The sequence below is a fragment of the Schistocerca cancellata genome, chromosome 7 (assembly GCF_023864275.1).
Source record: "Schistocerca cancellata isolate TAMUIC-IGC-003103 chromosome 7, iqSchCanc2.1, whole genome shotgun sequence".
NCBI classification, from domain to species: Eukaryota; Metazoa; Arthropoda; class Insecta; order Orthoptera; family Acrididae; genus Schistocerca; species Schistocerca cancellata.
In genome coordinates this window covers 61,505,166-61,520,405 of record NC_064632.1, presented here as the reverse complement: position 1 = coordinate 61,520,405, position 15,240 = coordinate 61,505,166, and the positions used below count along the sequence as shown (strand labels likewise).

Sequence of the window (15,240 nt, the reverse complement as noted above, 5' to 3'; positions counted from 1 at the left end):
ACTTTTAACAATAATTTTTATGATAATAATAATAATAATAATAATAATAATAATAATAATAATAATACTGGAACAGAACCATTATAACAGATAAAACAACACCACATAACAAACCTGACATGATACTCACCAATAAAAAGAAGAAATTAACACAACTAATCGAAATATCCATACCCAATACAACAAGTATACAGAAGAAAACAGGAGAAAAAATTGAAAAATACATCCAACTGGCTGAGGAAGTCAAAGACATGTGGGATCAGGATAAAGTTGACATCATACCAATTATGCCGGCCGCGGTGGTCTCGCGGTTCTAGGCGCTCAGTCGGAAACCGCGCGACTGCTACGGTCGCAGGTTCGAATCCTGCCTCGGGCATGGATGTGTGTGATGTCCTTAGGTTAGTTAGGTTTAAGTAGTTCTAAGTTCTAGGGGACTGATGACCACAGATGTTAAGTCCCATAGTGCTCAGAGCCATTTGAACCATACTAGTTATACTATCAAGTACAGGAGTCATACAATATCCACCAGTACATCAACGCAATACAGCTACATCCAAAAGTATATATACAACTACAGAAATCTGTAATTATTGATACATGTTCAATTATCCGAAAGTTCCTAAATGCAGTGTAACATATACCGTACAGTTAAAAGGAAGTCACGCTTGATCAAGGTCCGCGTCACTTTCCATTTTTAACCAGACATAACGTCTGAGACAGGAAAGAGAAATAATAATAAGAATAATAATAATAAACAGTTTAAGTAGAATAAAGTACACAGGCATTGTGAGGCGACGGCTGAAATAATAATTTCATGCTTCGCAGCATTTTTTCCAAGAGCCTGAAAATTATTTTTGCGGTCAGCTAGACAGCGACGGTAACATACTGACCATAATTTCCAATCTGCAAGTCCACATTCTTCCTGTACTCACTCAAAGAAAATGTTCCTACTAACTACACTACTGGCCATTAAAACTGCTGCACCAAGAAGAAATGCAGATGATAAACGGGTATTCATTGCACAAATATACAGGGTGAAAAGTGTTTAAACCGACAAACTTTGGTAGGTTGTAGGGAACATGAAAACAAATATTTTTCCCTAACGTCATTTTTTCCTATGAGCATTATTTAAACCAGTGGAGGCCGTATTACGCTCTCCAGTTGTTAGTGGCTGCATTACGATCTTCAGTTGTTAGAGGGCGTATTACGCTCTTCAGTTGTAGGCAACTGTTGTCCACCAGTGTAGTAGTACATTGTCTCTATTTACTAATGGAGCGATACATCTGGAGTGAGTACACAGATATGGTTCGTGCGTACTACGTAGCGCACCACAATGAACGAGCTGCACAGCGGGTTTATCAACAAAAATATCCTAATTTCCATATCCTGCATCATACGACCTTTGCTGCTGTGTACCAACGTCTGCGTGAGACCGGGTCATTTAGCAGATTACCTGCACAGGGACGCCGTCGCACGGTAAGAACGCTGCAATTTGAGGAAGCTGTCTTGCAGCATGTGGAGCGGGATCCTTCAGTCAGCACTCGTGCAATTGCACGTAAGATGGGGACGAATCAGACGAATGTAAGAACAGTCCTTCGAGAGTAATTGTTACGTCCATTTCACTAACAGCGTGTCCACAACCTGGAACCAGTTGACAACCTTGAACTAGTTGATTATCCACCTAGAGCACAGTTTTCGCAGTGGTACCTGGAACAGTGTGAAATGCATCCTACATTTCCATCCTCTGTGTTGTTTACCGATGAAGTCTTCGTGGGATGATTGAGTCTTCAACATGCACATTTCGCATGTTTCGAGTGAGGATAACCCACATGCCACAGTTACTAGCGCTCATCAAGTGCGTATCTTCGTTTATGTGTGGGTCGGTGTTGTTTGGGCTGTTTAATTGGGCCGTATCTGATACCTAAGTCATTAAATGGGAGGCACTAATCCAATTTTCGCGCCAGAGCATTGCCAGAATTGCTGGAAGATGTCCCGCTCCCTACAAGACAACGCATGTGGTTCCAACATGACGGGGCGCCGGCACATCTCAGTCGTCGTGTGCGTCGATTCCTGGACCGACGGTTGCCAGAAACGTGGATTGGCAGAGGTGGTCCTGTACCGTGGCCTGCTCGATCCCCAGATATGTCCCCTCTGGACTTTTTTGTTTGGGGAGCGATGCGCTACCTTGTTTACGCAACTCCTGTTGCATCAGAAGAGGATCTGATTGCCCGGATAGTAGCAGCAGCAGGAATAATTCAGGGTACTCCTGGGGTTTTTGCCCGTGCCAGACAGAACATGATCCGACGATGTAACCTTTGTTTATCTCTCATTGGAGGCATTTTTGAAAATCTACCGTAATTGAGATTGGGTTGTGTTAGTGTTTTGTATCTTGATCATAAAGAAATGGAAAAGTATTTGTTGTCTAACTACTTTGCTGACAGAGAAATCTACCTCTATCTATTTAAATACTCCTCATAGGAAAAAATGACATTAGCGAAAAATATTTGTTTTGATGTCCCCTACATCCTACCAGAGTTTGTCGGTTTAAATACTTTTCACCCTGTATTATACTAGAACTGCTATGTGATTACATTTTCACGGAATGTAGGTGCATAGATCCTGAGAAATCAGTACCCAGAACAACCACCTCTGGCCGTAATAACGGCCTTGGAACGCCTGGGCGTTGAGTCAAACAGAGCTTGGATGGCGTGTACAGGTACAGCTGCTCATGCAGCTTCAGCACGATACCACAGTTAATCAAGAGTAGTGACTGGCGTATTGTGGCGAGCCAGTTGCTCGGCCACCATTGACCAGACGTTTTCAATTGGTGAGAGATCTGGAGAATGTGCTGGCCAGGGCAGCAGTCTATCATTTTCTGTATCCAAAAAGGTCCGTACAGGACCTGCAACATGCGGTCGTACATTATCCTGCTGAAGTGTAGGGTCTCGTAGGGATCGAATGAAGGGTAGAGCCAAGGGCCGTAACACATCTGAAACGTAACGTCCATTGTTCAAAGTGCCGTCAATTCGAACAAGATGTGACAGAGACGTGTAACCAACGACACCCCATACCATCACGCCGGGTGATACGCCAGTATGGCGATGACAAAAACACGCTTCCAATGTGCGTTCACTGCGATGTCGCCAAACACGGATGCGATCATCATGATGCTGTAAACAGAACCTGGATTCATTCGAAAACATGACGTTTTGCCATTTGTGCACCCAGGTTCGTCGTTGAGTACACCATCGCAGGCGCTCCTGTCTCTGATGCAGCGTCAAGGGTAACCGCAGCCATGGTCTCCGAGCTGATAGTCCATGCTGCTGCAAACGTCGTCGAACTGTTTGTGCAGATGTTTGTTGTCTTGCAAACGTCCCCATCTGTTGACTCAGGGATCGAGACGTGGCTGCACGATCCGTTACAGCCATGCGGAGAATATGCCTGTCATCTCGACTGCTAGTGATATGAGGCTGTTGGGATCCAGCACGGCGTTCCGTATTACCCTCCTGAACCCGCCGATTCCATATTCTGCTAACAGTCATTGGATCTCGACCAACGCGAGCAGCAATGTCGCGATACGGTAAACCGCAATCGTGATAGGCTACAATCCGACCTTTATCAAAGTCGGAGACGTGATGGTACGCATTTCTCCTCCTCATACGAGGCATCACAACAACGTTTCACCAGGCAACGCCGGTCAACTGCTGTTTGTGTATGAGAAATCGGTTGGAAACTTTCCTCACGTCAGAACGTTGTAGGTGTCGCCACCGGCGCCAACCTTGTGTGAATGCTCTGAAAAGCTAATCATTTGCATATCACAGCATCTTCTTCCTGTCGGTTAAATTTCGCGTCTGTATCACGTCATCTTCGTGGTGTAGCAATTTTAATGGCCAGTAGTGTATTTATTCAACGGCATCAGGAACCACGTCCATAAATAAAAGTTTTGAGTTCTAACTGATTAATATACTCAAAAAGTTCGCATGCGTAAACATGATAGTAATCCTAATAATAATAATAATAATAATAATGTCCCTATCATAAACAGCACTATCAGCAATTCACAGGCGAACTCTACGGTAACTTCCAAGTAAAATAGTTATCGCCCTGACTTATAGTCATCCAAGTTAACTGCCCGCCGCAAAAAGCGCAACATAATCTCACTACTTGCCACGCAGTTTTGTCAACATTACTGTTTACACACACAGTTACTTCTGTGAAATCCAAGCGATCCAGGGACGGTGCGCAGTCCTCGCGAGTGCGCTTCCGACTTTTACCGAGCACGTTTGGTAGGTGCCTAGCTCTGACGTCATCCGACGCAGCGCGTAAGCCGGCGTTTGACTGACGCGGACAGATTAATAGCTCGGTGCGAAGTGTCTGCGGCCACATGGGTCATTTTCTTTGTGATAGGTTGAGCTAGAGCGTCGCCGATGGATCTCGGTCTTACTGTCTTGCTGTAAAGGTAAATTTGTTCTATCCTACAAAGATGTCATTGGAGTGTAAGTTGAAGGTGTGGTGGTGGCACTTGAAGTCCCATGGCACACTCCGACGGTGGAAGTTCAAGGTAGCAACCAATAGGTATCACAACTACATAGGTACTAATATTAGTGGTCGTATGATGGTCGACAAATATTGAGTGGTCATATAAAGACTGGCACTTCATTAGTGACCGTAACAGGGCTATCGTTAGCCATGTTCTGAATATAATTTCTCAAAAATGGTGAGAGGAACAGGGTGGCTGTGTCAGTGCTAGGGAGTTATGGTGCCAATGTTTTGTAAGCCAGTCACCGTGTCGTGCAGGGCATCCACTTCGTCACTGAGATGCCTTGCCTTCTCTCGAATTGACGTCTTCACAGTTACCTTGTTTGTTTCCTCCTGGAGGCTAACTGCCCTCGTGAGGACAGGGACATACAGGCTCCACTGAAGCACTTCTTATGCAGGCGCTGGAGGGTCTGCATCTGTGGCCACGCAGTGCTGCCATAGGTGAGGGAAGGGTGGACAACCATCCGGTACAGTCGGAGCTTGGTTTCTAGATTCAATTCCCTGCTGTTGAACATTGGGTACAACGCTTCTACTAGCTCCTGTCCTCCTTCACATCGATGGAAGAGCAGTTTTTTATCCGTACAGACACCTAAATATTTGGTATCAGGGGACCATGGCACCCAGATGCCTTCAATAGTGATCTTGTGGTGGAGGACTGGGTGCCGTTTGGCGAGTAGACTGCCGTAGTCTTGGCGGCAATCTTGAGGGCAATCTTATTTGAACGACACCAGGTCACTGTCGCGTCCGTTAGTCGCCAGAGACGAGCAGAGCGCTGGTCCGTGTTGCGGCCGGTCGTATATAGCGCCGTACTATCGGAGTACTGCGCCAGGTAGCAGTGTGGGATGACCGACATATCATTAACATAAATGGTAAAGAGGATATGAGACAACACAGAGCCTTAAGGGGTATCCATCGTCATGTGACGTACGCTTGGGCATTTTCCTTGCTGAGTAACCAAGAATGTTCTCTCATGGAGGAAATTATCCACGATCTTGACACAGACTTCGGGAATGGTCGTCTGTGTCAGCATATTGTACACAAGATTGTCCTGCCAAATCTTGTCGTACGCATTTTGCAGGCTAGGAAAACCGCTCGCATCGACTCGGTGGAGTTAAAGTGCTTGCTGACATGTTCTGTGATCCTAAGAGCTTGGAGTTCGGCCGACAGGTGGGAAGCGAATCCGAACTGTTCTGGATGGACTGTCCCAGCCGCCGCCAAAGGTTGGGAAATGCGGTGGAGGATCAAAGATTGTAGAACCTTTGCCGTGGTATTTACAAGGCTAATGGTCCTGTTGTTAGTAGGGACCATAAGATCCTTCGAGGGCTTGGGAGCGGGAATCAGTTTGGCCTGCTTCCACTGTGGGGAGAAAATGCTGGTTGTGAGACAGCGGTTCAGGATGCTGGTAAATAAGACCAGTGGCACGATGGAATCTCGCGGAGGTGTTCGTTAAAGATGTCATCCAAACCTGGAGACGAATGCTCACGCTTCCCCCAGAGGATCCATTGGATTTCTACTCAGGATGTAAGGTGAGGGGCAGTCAGAGGTGGTCTTTATCTGAAAGTGACAACAGCCACCAGAATATCGAATTCATTCTAGAGTTTATCAGGCATAAGGTCCTGGATAAGCAATTGGATCTGAACCTCAAATACATCGGCCTGAGTTTCTACCAAGCGGAGGGCATCATAAGTTAAAATGTCCACTGCATGGATGGGATGGTTGGTCTTCACCGTGAAGCGCCATAGGGCTTGAACAACAGCCTGTTCTGCTTTCTGCTGGAGGAGAAAGGCGGACATCTTGTCCTCCCGTTGTTCTGTTTTCCAATGGGCGAGGCGGTGGCAGAATTCGCATTGAAGATGCTTCATGCAATGCTTATCCTGAGGGTCAAGAAACTGCTTCCACCACCTGCAGTAGCGTTTCTTCTGCATTTTGAATTCATGCAATAGGGGAGGCAAATTATCCAGTGGAGTTAAAGCCCTTAGGACAATGGATGTAGAGGCCTTCATCACCTGGATTGGCATTAACCAGATTGGCAGGTATTGTCAGGTCAAGGTATTGTCGAGTGTTGTCGTTGACGATCCTGGAAAATTTGTCCCAATCCATGATGGTCACGGTAGAACGGAAATCAAAAGACAGAGCGACGTCAGTAAGGTGCAGGAGCATGGGGTCGTGGTCAGAGGCCAGTTCGTGTACTGTTTCCAACGAAAACTGCACTGCAAAGTTCTTGAAAATGGCCACATCCAGAACGTCCGGCTGGCTGTCAGAACAGACTGGTATATGGGTGGGAGCATGTGGGCCATAGACCGACAGTGCCAGAGGATCTTCCAGGTCAAGAAGGAGTCTGCTCATGGGAATGGCAATGCGAGAATGCCAAGCTGAATGCTTGGCATTGAGATCTGCCCCAGCAATGAGTTTGTTAAATGACGTCAAGATACAGAGGTCTGCGTCAAGAAGTGGTAGATTAGGGCTAAAATACGTTGCAGCAAAAGTAATAGCACCAAGGTGGGTAGAAATAGTGACTGCCATAACCTCTATATGTTCTAATGGTTGGAAAGCCTTGTCATTATGAATGAGTTTCTTGTGTAAGAACCATGCCATGCCCCCACCTCAGCAATGGAGTCAGTGCGACAGCAAACCATTTTGCAGAGACGAAAATTGTCAGTGGGTTTCAGGTGGGTTTCTGAGTCAAATGCCCACATGGTGGTCATAGAGGAAGATATTCGGTTCAGTCTTCATATGTTTAATGCCATTAGCATTAAAGACACAGACAACTGGATACCTAGGGGGCTGGTGGTTGTACGATGGGCGATTCGCCATTATAATAAAATCTGGCTTAGCCTGTCAACAAGGGCGATGACCTTGGTGAGGCTATCCTCCAAGCGACGGATCTTTTAAGCTGTTTCACTAGTGACAGCCCTGATGTGGCGCTGTATGAACAGAGAGATGGCCTGGAGGATCTCTCATGTCATCCCAGAAAGAAGCATCTGTCTTTGTCACTGGGGGAATATCCCGGGTGGCTTGCTTGACCTGCAGCAGACAGTGGTGAGCGTGGTTACTTGTGGAGAAGGTGACACAATGGAGGGCTGTAGCACTTCAACAGGTGGGTGTGAGGAGGCTGCAGACAGTCTTTCAGTTTGGTGGGCGTTGGTACTTGTCACAGAAGACAGATGAGAGATGAGCAGGAGGAGACTGAGCTGCAGCAGCGAATGTAGTCATAGGGGATGGATCTAGAGGGGGATTATTGTCACAGATGCGTCAGGGACCTGAGAGTCAGTGGTAGGATGGTCGTCGGTTTACCCCTTAAAGTGGGTGTGGTCCCACGATGTTGGGGGTGACTGATTCGTCCTTGGTTTCGTTCTTGGAGGGTGGGAAGAATTCATAGCCTTTGGGTATACAGGGTGAAAAGTATTTAAACCGACAAACTCTGGGAGGTTGTAGGGGACATCAAAACAAATATTTTTCCCTAATGTCATTTTTTCCTATGAGGAGTATTTAAATCGGTAGAGGAAAATTTCTCTGGCGGCAAATTAATTAAACCAACAAACACTTTTCCATTTTTTTATGACCAAGAGACAACTCATTAACACAACCTAATTTCAGTTACAGCAGATTTTCAAAAATGCCTCCATTGAGTCATAAACAAAGGTTACACCGTCGGATCGTGTTCTGTCTGACACGGGCAAAAACCCCAGGAGTACCCTGAATTGTTCCTGCTGCTGCTACTATCCGGGCAATCAGATCTTCTTCCGATGCAACAGGAGTTGCGTAAACAAGGTTGCACATATCTCCGCAAACAAAAAAGTCCAGAGACGACATATCTGGGGATCGAGCAGGCCATGGTACAGGACCACCTCTGCCAGTCCACGTTCCTGGGAACCGTCGGTCCAGGAATCGACGCACACGACGACTGAAATGTGCCGACGCCCCGTCATGTTGGAACCACATGCGTTGTCTTGTAGAGAGTAGGATGTCTTTCAGCAATTCTGGCAATGCTCTGGCGAGGAAATTGTAATATTGCCTGCCATTTAATGGCCCAGGTAGCAGATACGGCCCAATTAAACAGTCCCCAACAACATCGACCCATACATTAACGAAGAACCGCACTTGATGAGCGCTAGTAAGTGTGGCATATGGGTTATCCTCACTCGAAACATGCGAATTGTGCATGTTGAAGACTCCATCACGCCCGAACATTGCTTCATCGGTAAACAACACAGAGGATGGAAATGTAGGATGCATTTCACACTGTTCCAGGTACCACTGCGAAAACTGTGCTCTAGGTGGATAATCAACTGGTTCAAGGTTGTCAACTGGTTCCAGGTTGTGGACACGCTGTTAATGAAATGGACGTAACAATTACTCTCGAAGGACTGTTCTTACATTCGTCTGATTCGTCCCCATCTTAGTGCAATTGCACGAGTGCTGTTCAGGGATCCCGCTCCACATGCTGTACGACAGCTTCCTCAAATTGCAGCGTTCTTACCGTGCGACGGCGCCCCTGTCTAGGTAATTTGCTAAATGACCCGGTCTCACGCAGACATTGATACACAGCAGCAAAGGTTGTATGATGCGGGATACGGCGATTAGGATATTTTTGTTGATAAACCCGTTGTGCAGTTCGTCCGTTGTGGTGCGCTGCGTAGTACGCATAGGTGAGTGGGTCGGGACTGATCCGCTCCGCTTCGTTCTTCAAGTGGACCCTGGGTGGGCTTGCGACCTGACCACCGGGAGAGAACGCACCAGATAGTTGTAGGCACCCTCTCTGAAGGCATCCATCCATAGGCTGTCCGGTCCGCTGACAGAGAGGGTGCCTACAACTATCTGGTGCGTTCTCTCGCGGTGGTCAGGTCTCAAGCCCACCCAGGTTGGCATGCCGTCACTCATGCAATTGAAAAGTATTCTTTGTTAAGCAAAGCTTGGACGTTCTAGAAGCCCTTGCCATCTTCGAGACTCGAAGTCTTCATGGGGTTCTATCCTGCGAAAGTCTGCTGTCATATTTGGAAATTCATAAAAGTAAACATATAAATACTTCAGATAAAGTTTCTTGTGGGATAGCGATCATGACGCCCTATGATCCACCTCCTCCGCATGGCCTCCCCTCCAAGCCCCAATCCTGATGACTGATGAACTTCGTTCTTCAAGTGGACGCAGTATTTGTAAACCATCGCCGGCAGCTGTGACCGAGCTGTTCTAGGCGCTTCAGTCCGGAACCGCGCTGCTGCTACGGTCGCAGGTTCGAATCCTGCCTCGTGCATGGATGTCTGTGATGTCCTTAGGTTAGTTAGGTTTAAGTAGTTCTAAGTTCTAGGGGACTGATGACTTCAGAAGTTAAGTCCCATAGTGCTCAGAGCCATTTGAACCATTTTTGTAAACCATCAACACCGACGCAAAGGCAAATCTTCTCCCATCACTATACATAGATTTGGGCGATTTACACTATCGAAAGCGGTCTACATGATGTAGTGTGGCAAGAAGTAGATGTCATGGCCAGATTCTAGCAAACGGTTTGTAATCGTCCTAGCTGATACTCTGGGTGGAACATTAGTCCTAATGTGTACCAAGGTCGCCGCGTGGTCGGTAATGGCCGCTCGTTTGCTGCTGGGGTATAAGCATGATTACGTATGCTATTTTCGTCCTCAACCAGGTCGAAATACATTTCACCGTCACTGGACCACTGGCACCAATACGGGTACCACCTGATACTTCACTTCAAAATTTTGGGTAATTCTTCGAACGTACCGTCAAGCCCCTTGCAGAGCCACAATACGACCTCTTTGAACCTGAGTCAGCTGTGTGAATTGTGCCTTCGGCAGTAATCTGTTACGTGTTTTCATCCTCAGCAAGTGCTTTCTATTCCATCCACGGCGATGGGGTTTGAACTACTGCATAAGGTCCTCTTTCAGTGCCCCGTGAAAGTTTGTTATTTCTACATCACATTTATAGGGGGTTCACGTACAAGCCAAACTCTTGCGTTTACTGTTCTGAATATATGAAAGTACGTCTTCAGAAAAATGGTTTGTGTAAGTATCCCTTTTTTGCATGACGTTGGACCCAAGAGTGATATATAACGCTATCTGACCATGTTTTAAACGCATATTCGAGAGTAGTTAGTGCGTGCTTTGTGCAACGGAAAGAGTTAGGAGCATGAATGAATATCTGGGTTAATTTAGTGGTCACAATTTACCTCTAGCAGTTCACTATCTGCAGGTAAATCATGTGCAGTGAGCATTCATGGTACCGTCTGATAACTTGACACCTTTCTGTACAACGCTTGAAATATAAAGATCCAAGGTAGACGCATCGAACATAATACGGTCAGCAACAAGCAATCTCAGGATCTCCAAGTCGTCACTTATCTTCTGACTTGAGAAGCATTCGAAGTATGCCCAAATTTTACCGCTGATAAGTTCCGCAGTACTGATGGCACTTGTGTCTTGCATTAATTAGCAGGCCTGCTGAAGGCAGAGGATGGATAAGACTTCATACAGTGAGCTAACGGGCGAGTCGTCGCGCCCTGAAAATATTCTAAGTTCGGAGGGAGCAGTGACCGCACGGGCTGCTTGGCGGGCCGACCACGTGGTGCCAGACGATGGCCGAAGCAAGAGGGGTCCAGCCTGACCACGAGGCTGGGAATTCCATGGTGGCGCTATGTTGATGAAGGAGACACGCCCGGAGTGCCAAAGATGGCGGGCTTTGTGGAACCTTAATGGCACACATTTCACAGTTCGTATTGAGATTAATAGCCAGATCAATCATGATACCTCAAAAATTAACATGTGCATTACTATTATTTGCACGACGATTCTGATCGTGTAATCAGATTTTCAATATCTTTATTAGTTTAAATTTTAGTATCCGGCGGTAAATTATACACATAACCGCCAGCAACGAATTTACAAAATCTAAACGGTTCATCCGATTTCTTCGATCTACGTGTCTTTAGAAAGCTATTAAATTGGTAAATTAGTATGAATTACAGGCATGTAACTTGAATAGTACATGAGTTATTGGAGGTCAAAGTGGCCGATTCTATCGATCGCGTCATGCCATAAGTACTCCACAGTTACAGGATAAAACGGTAGCAGCATGCTTATAAATACGAGGGCAGTTCAATAAGTAATGCAACACATTTTTTTTCTCGGCCAATTTTGGTTGAAAAAACCGGAAATTTCTTGTGGAATATTTTCAAACATTCCCGCTTCGTCTCGTATAGTTTCATTGACTTCCGACAGGTGGCAGCGCTGTACGGAGCTGTTAAAATGACGTCTGCAACGGATGTGCGTTGCAAACAACGGGCAGTGATCGAGTTTCTTTTGGCGGAAAACCAGGGCATCTCAGATATTCATAGGCGCTTGCAGAATGTCTACGGTGATCTGGCAGTGGACAAAAGCACGGTGAGTCGTTGGGCAAAGCGTGTGTCATCATCGCCGCAAGGTCAAGCAAGACTGTCTGATCTCCCGCGTGCGGGCAGGCCGTGCACAACTGTGACTCCTGCAATCGCGGAGCGTGCGAACACACTCGTTCGAGATGATCGACGGATCACCATCAAACAACTCAGTGCTCAGCTTGACATCTCTGTAGGTAGTGCTGTCACAATTGTTCACCAGTTGGGATATTCAAAGGTTTGTTCCCGCTGGGTCCCTCGTTGTCTAACCGAACACCATAAAGAGCAAAGGAGAACCATCTGTGCGGAATTGCTTGCTCGTCATGTGGCTGAGGGTGACAATTTCTTGTCAAAGATTGTTACAGGCGATGAAACATGGGTTCATCACTTCGAACCTGAAACAAAACGGCAATCAATGGAGTGGCGCCACACCCCCTCCCCTACCAAGAAAAAGTTTAAAGCCATACCCTCAGCCGGTAAAGTCATGGTTACAGTCTTCTGGGACGCTGAAGGGGTTATTCTGTTCGATGTCCTTCCCCATGGTCAAACGATCAACTCTGAAGTGTATTGTGCTACTCTTCAGAAATTGAAGAAACGACTTCAGCGTGTTCGTAGGCACAAAAATCTGAACGAACTTCTCCTTCTTCATGACAACGCAAGACCTCACACAAGTCTTCGCACCCGAGAGGAGCTCACAAAACTTCAGTGGACTGTTCTTCCTCATGCACCCTACAGCCCCGATCTCGCACCGTCGGATTTCCATATGTTTGGCCCAATGAAGGACGCAATCCGTGGGAGGCACTAAGCGGATGATGAAGAAGTTAATGATGCAGTACGACGTTGGCTCCGACATCGACCAGTGGAATGGTACCGTGCAGGCATACAGGCCCTCATTTCAAGGTGGCGTAAGGCCGTAGCATTGAATGGAGATTACGTTGAAAAATAGTGTTGTGTAGCTAAAAGATTGGGGAATAACCTGGTGTATTTCAATTCTGAATAAAACAACCCCTGTTTCAGAAAAAAAATGTGTTGCATTACTTATTGAACTGCCCTCGTATATTTATTCATCTACGTCTTTGTTTATATCTGATATACACTATTCATGAAGAAATTGGTTAAATACTTACTGTGTTTTAGAAAGCACAGAGACATTAAGCTCCTGGCCTACCTTTTCCTTCTTTTCTTTTGATATATGTTTAATTTTTTATGTATTTAATAATGTTTGTTAGAGCGTGTTTATAGTCCATCCGTAGGAAAATTCATTTAATTTCAAGTATTTAAATGTAGATCCAGTATTTCGTATGTGCTTAAATATGTTTGTGGGTGCGTTATCTTGAAGACATGGCGCGAGCGCTCTAACCAATCACAGCGATCGTCTCCGGGGAGGACTCGAGGTAGTTACGAGCGGTGTGGCAGTTCGGGGAAGTACGGCACACGACACAGGAAGTGCTGGACGCGACGGCGAGACGGACGCTCGGCCGCGGGAAGGACTGGAGCGGTTTGCGCGCGGTCGCGGCAGGTAGAAATACTTCGGAGTGCCGACTTGTGCACCTGTGAAATTTCCGTGGCTTCTACAGTGAAGACGTAGTGTGCGCTTAGAAGTGAATATCTCGCGAGCTATGTTGTTGTTCATAGCTAATTACGTGCAGTAGAAATCTGTTCAAAAAATGGCTCTGAGCACTATGGGACTTAACATCTTAGGTCATCAGTCCCCTAGAACTTAGAACTACTTAAACCTAACTAACCTAAGGACATCACACACATCCATGCTCGAGGCAGGATTCGAACCTGCGACCGTAGCAGTCCCGCGGCTCCGGACTGCAGCGCCCAGAACCGCACGGCCACCGCGGCCGGCTAGAAATCTATTGTTTCCCTGTTATTCAGCTTATATTTTATTTAATTGCTGGACCATCGACACCAATAAGTGTTTTGCGGAAATATACCGCATTCTCAAAAGTACTTCCACTATCGTACTCATTTAATGTCGTTAAGATAGTACCTGCAGATTCTATTTAACTGCAATCTTTCACTCGTAAACGTTTATGTTACGTTGAAAATTCACAATTGCCGAGTGATAGGAACTTCGACCATCCGATTCGTGAGTCTGTTCATATTGTATACTGTTGACTCAGCAGTATATGGCTTGTAATGCAGCAACTACGTAACCCAGCCCCTAGATAACGAGACCAGTCGAAACTTTTGATATTGCAACTCTAAGTCGGATGGTACGTAGTTAAGGGCCACCACACCATCATTACATTTCCTTTATTTAGAAAGCCCGCAGTACACGCAGTGCAAAATGCATACAATGCCACGTAAATAGTGGTCTCTTTAAACACGACTACATAAGTGACGCAGGGTTGTAAACAGATCACAGAAGCTTCAATTCAATGTATAGTTATTACAGGAACGAGTACAACTGTTCATACGTACTCCATCTGGCATACAAGGCAGCGAGAGTCTAATCTATTCAACACACCTATTATTCGGATCGATTAATGGAAACCTAGATCCGTATCGTGAGCATCATTAATGTTAAGTTTGTTCACAAGTAAAAGCACAATAAAGACATGAAAATGCAACAGGCAAATATTACGTCAAACTGCAGCCGCAGTCTCTCTATACCTCTGCGGCTGATTACGATTGTAAGGTTGTAAGGAGACTTAACATCTAAGACATCAGTCTCCTATCGCCCCCCCCCCCCCCCCCCAGGAAGCAATCAATTCACCCCACCTGCCTGCATTTAGAGTAAATTGTGTGTGCAAGTGTGAAAAAGTTTTCTAAGTGTTTACATAGCAGTAACTGAGGCGGGACAGGGGTACCAGCGCGGTATGTACAGTCGTGGACAAAACGAGCGAGACCCCTCGCTTTTTCGTTATGCTGATCCGCACAGCTTTAAAGTCTGCTACACAGCATAACAGGCAAGGTAACCAAGTGCTACCGACATACTATGCACAGGCGTGAAATTGAAAAACTATCCTACATTTGTCAGACTGTTTTCAATCATATGTAAGACTTTTTAATGCTGATTAGCGTGTTAACCACAACACCTAAATATAAGATTTAAATGAAAGAAGAAATACTAATTAGTATAAACTGTACTAATAAAAATGAATTTCAGCTTATTGAGATAACATAACTGTTTTAGTATGACAAAGTAACTCAGATCGTTACGAATTAGCAAAATATTATGCGCATGCGGCCTCGAAATGGTCTGTGTCACCGTTCAGACCAGTCATACCGGATTACCGTTGCTGACCTACCATGAAAGTGAGCAAATTTAGTAATGCGTGAAGATTCATAACGAAATTCAGTTAAAA

The 15,240-nt window shown here is 45.9% G+C and overlaps 1 protein-coding gene across 1 annotated transcript in view; it reads right to left on the bottom strand.

Annotated features, from left to right (window-relative positions):
- Window positions 1-15,240, bottom strand: part of LOC126092643 (medium-chain acyl-CoA ligase ACSF2, mitochondrial-like) — a 270,564-nt gene that overhangs the window by 242,174 nt on the left and 13,150 nt on the right. The window lies entirely within an intron of this gene.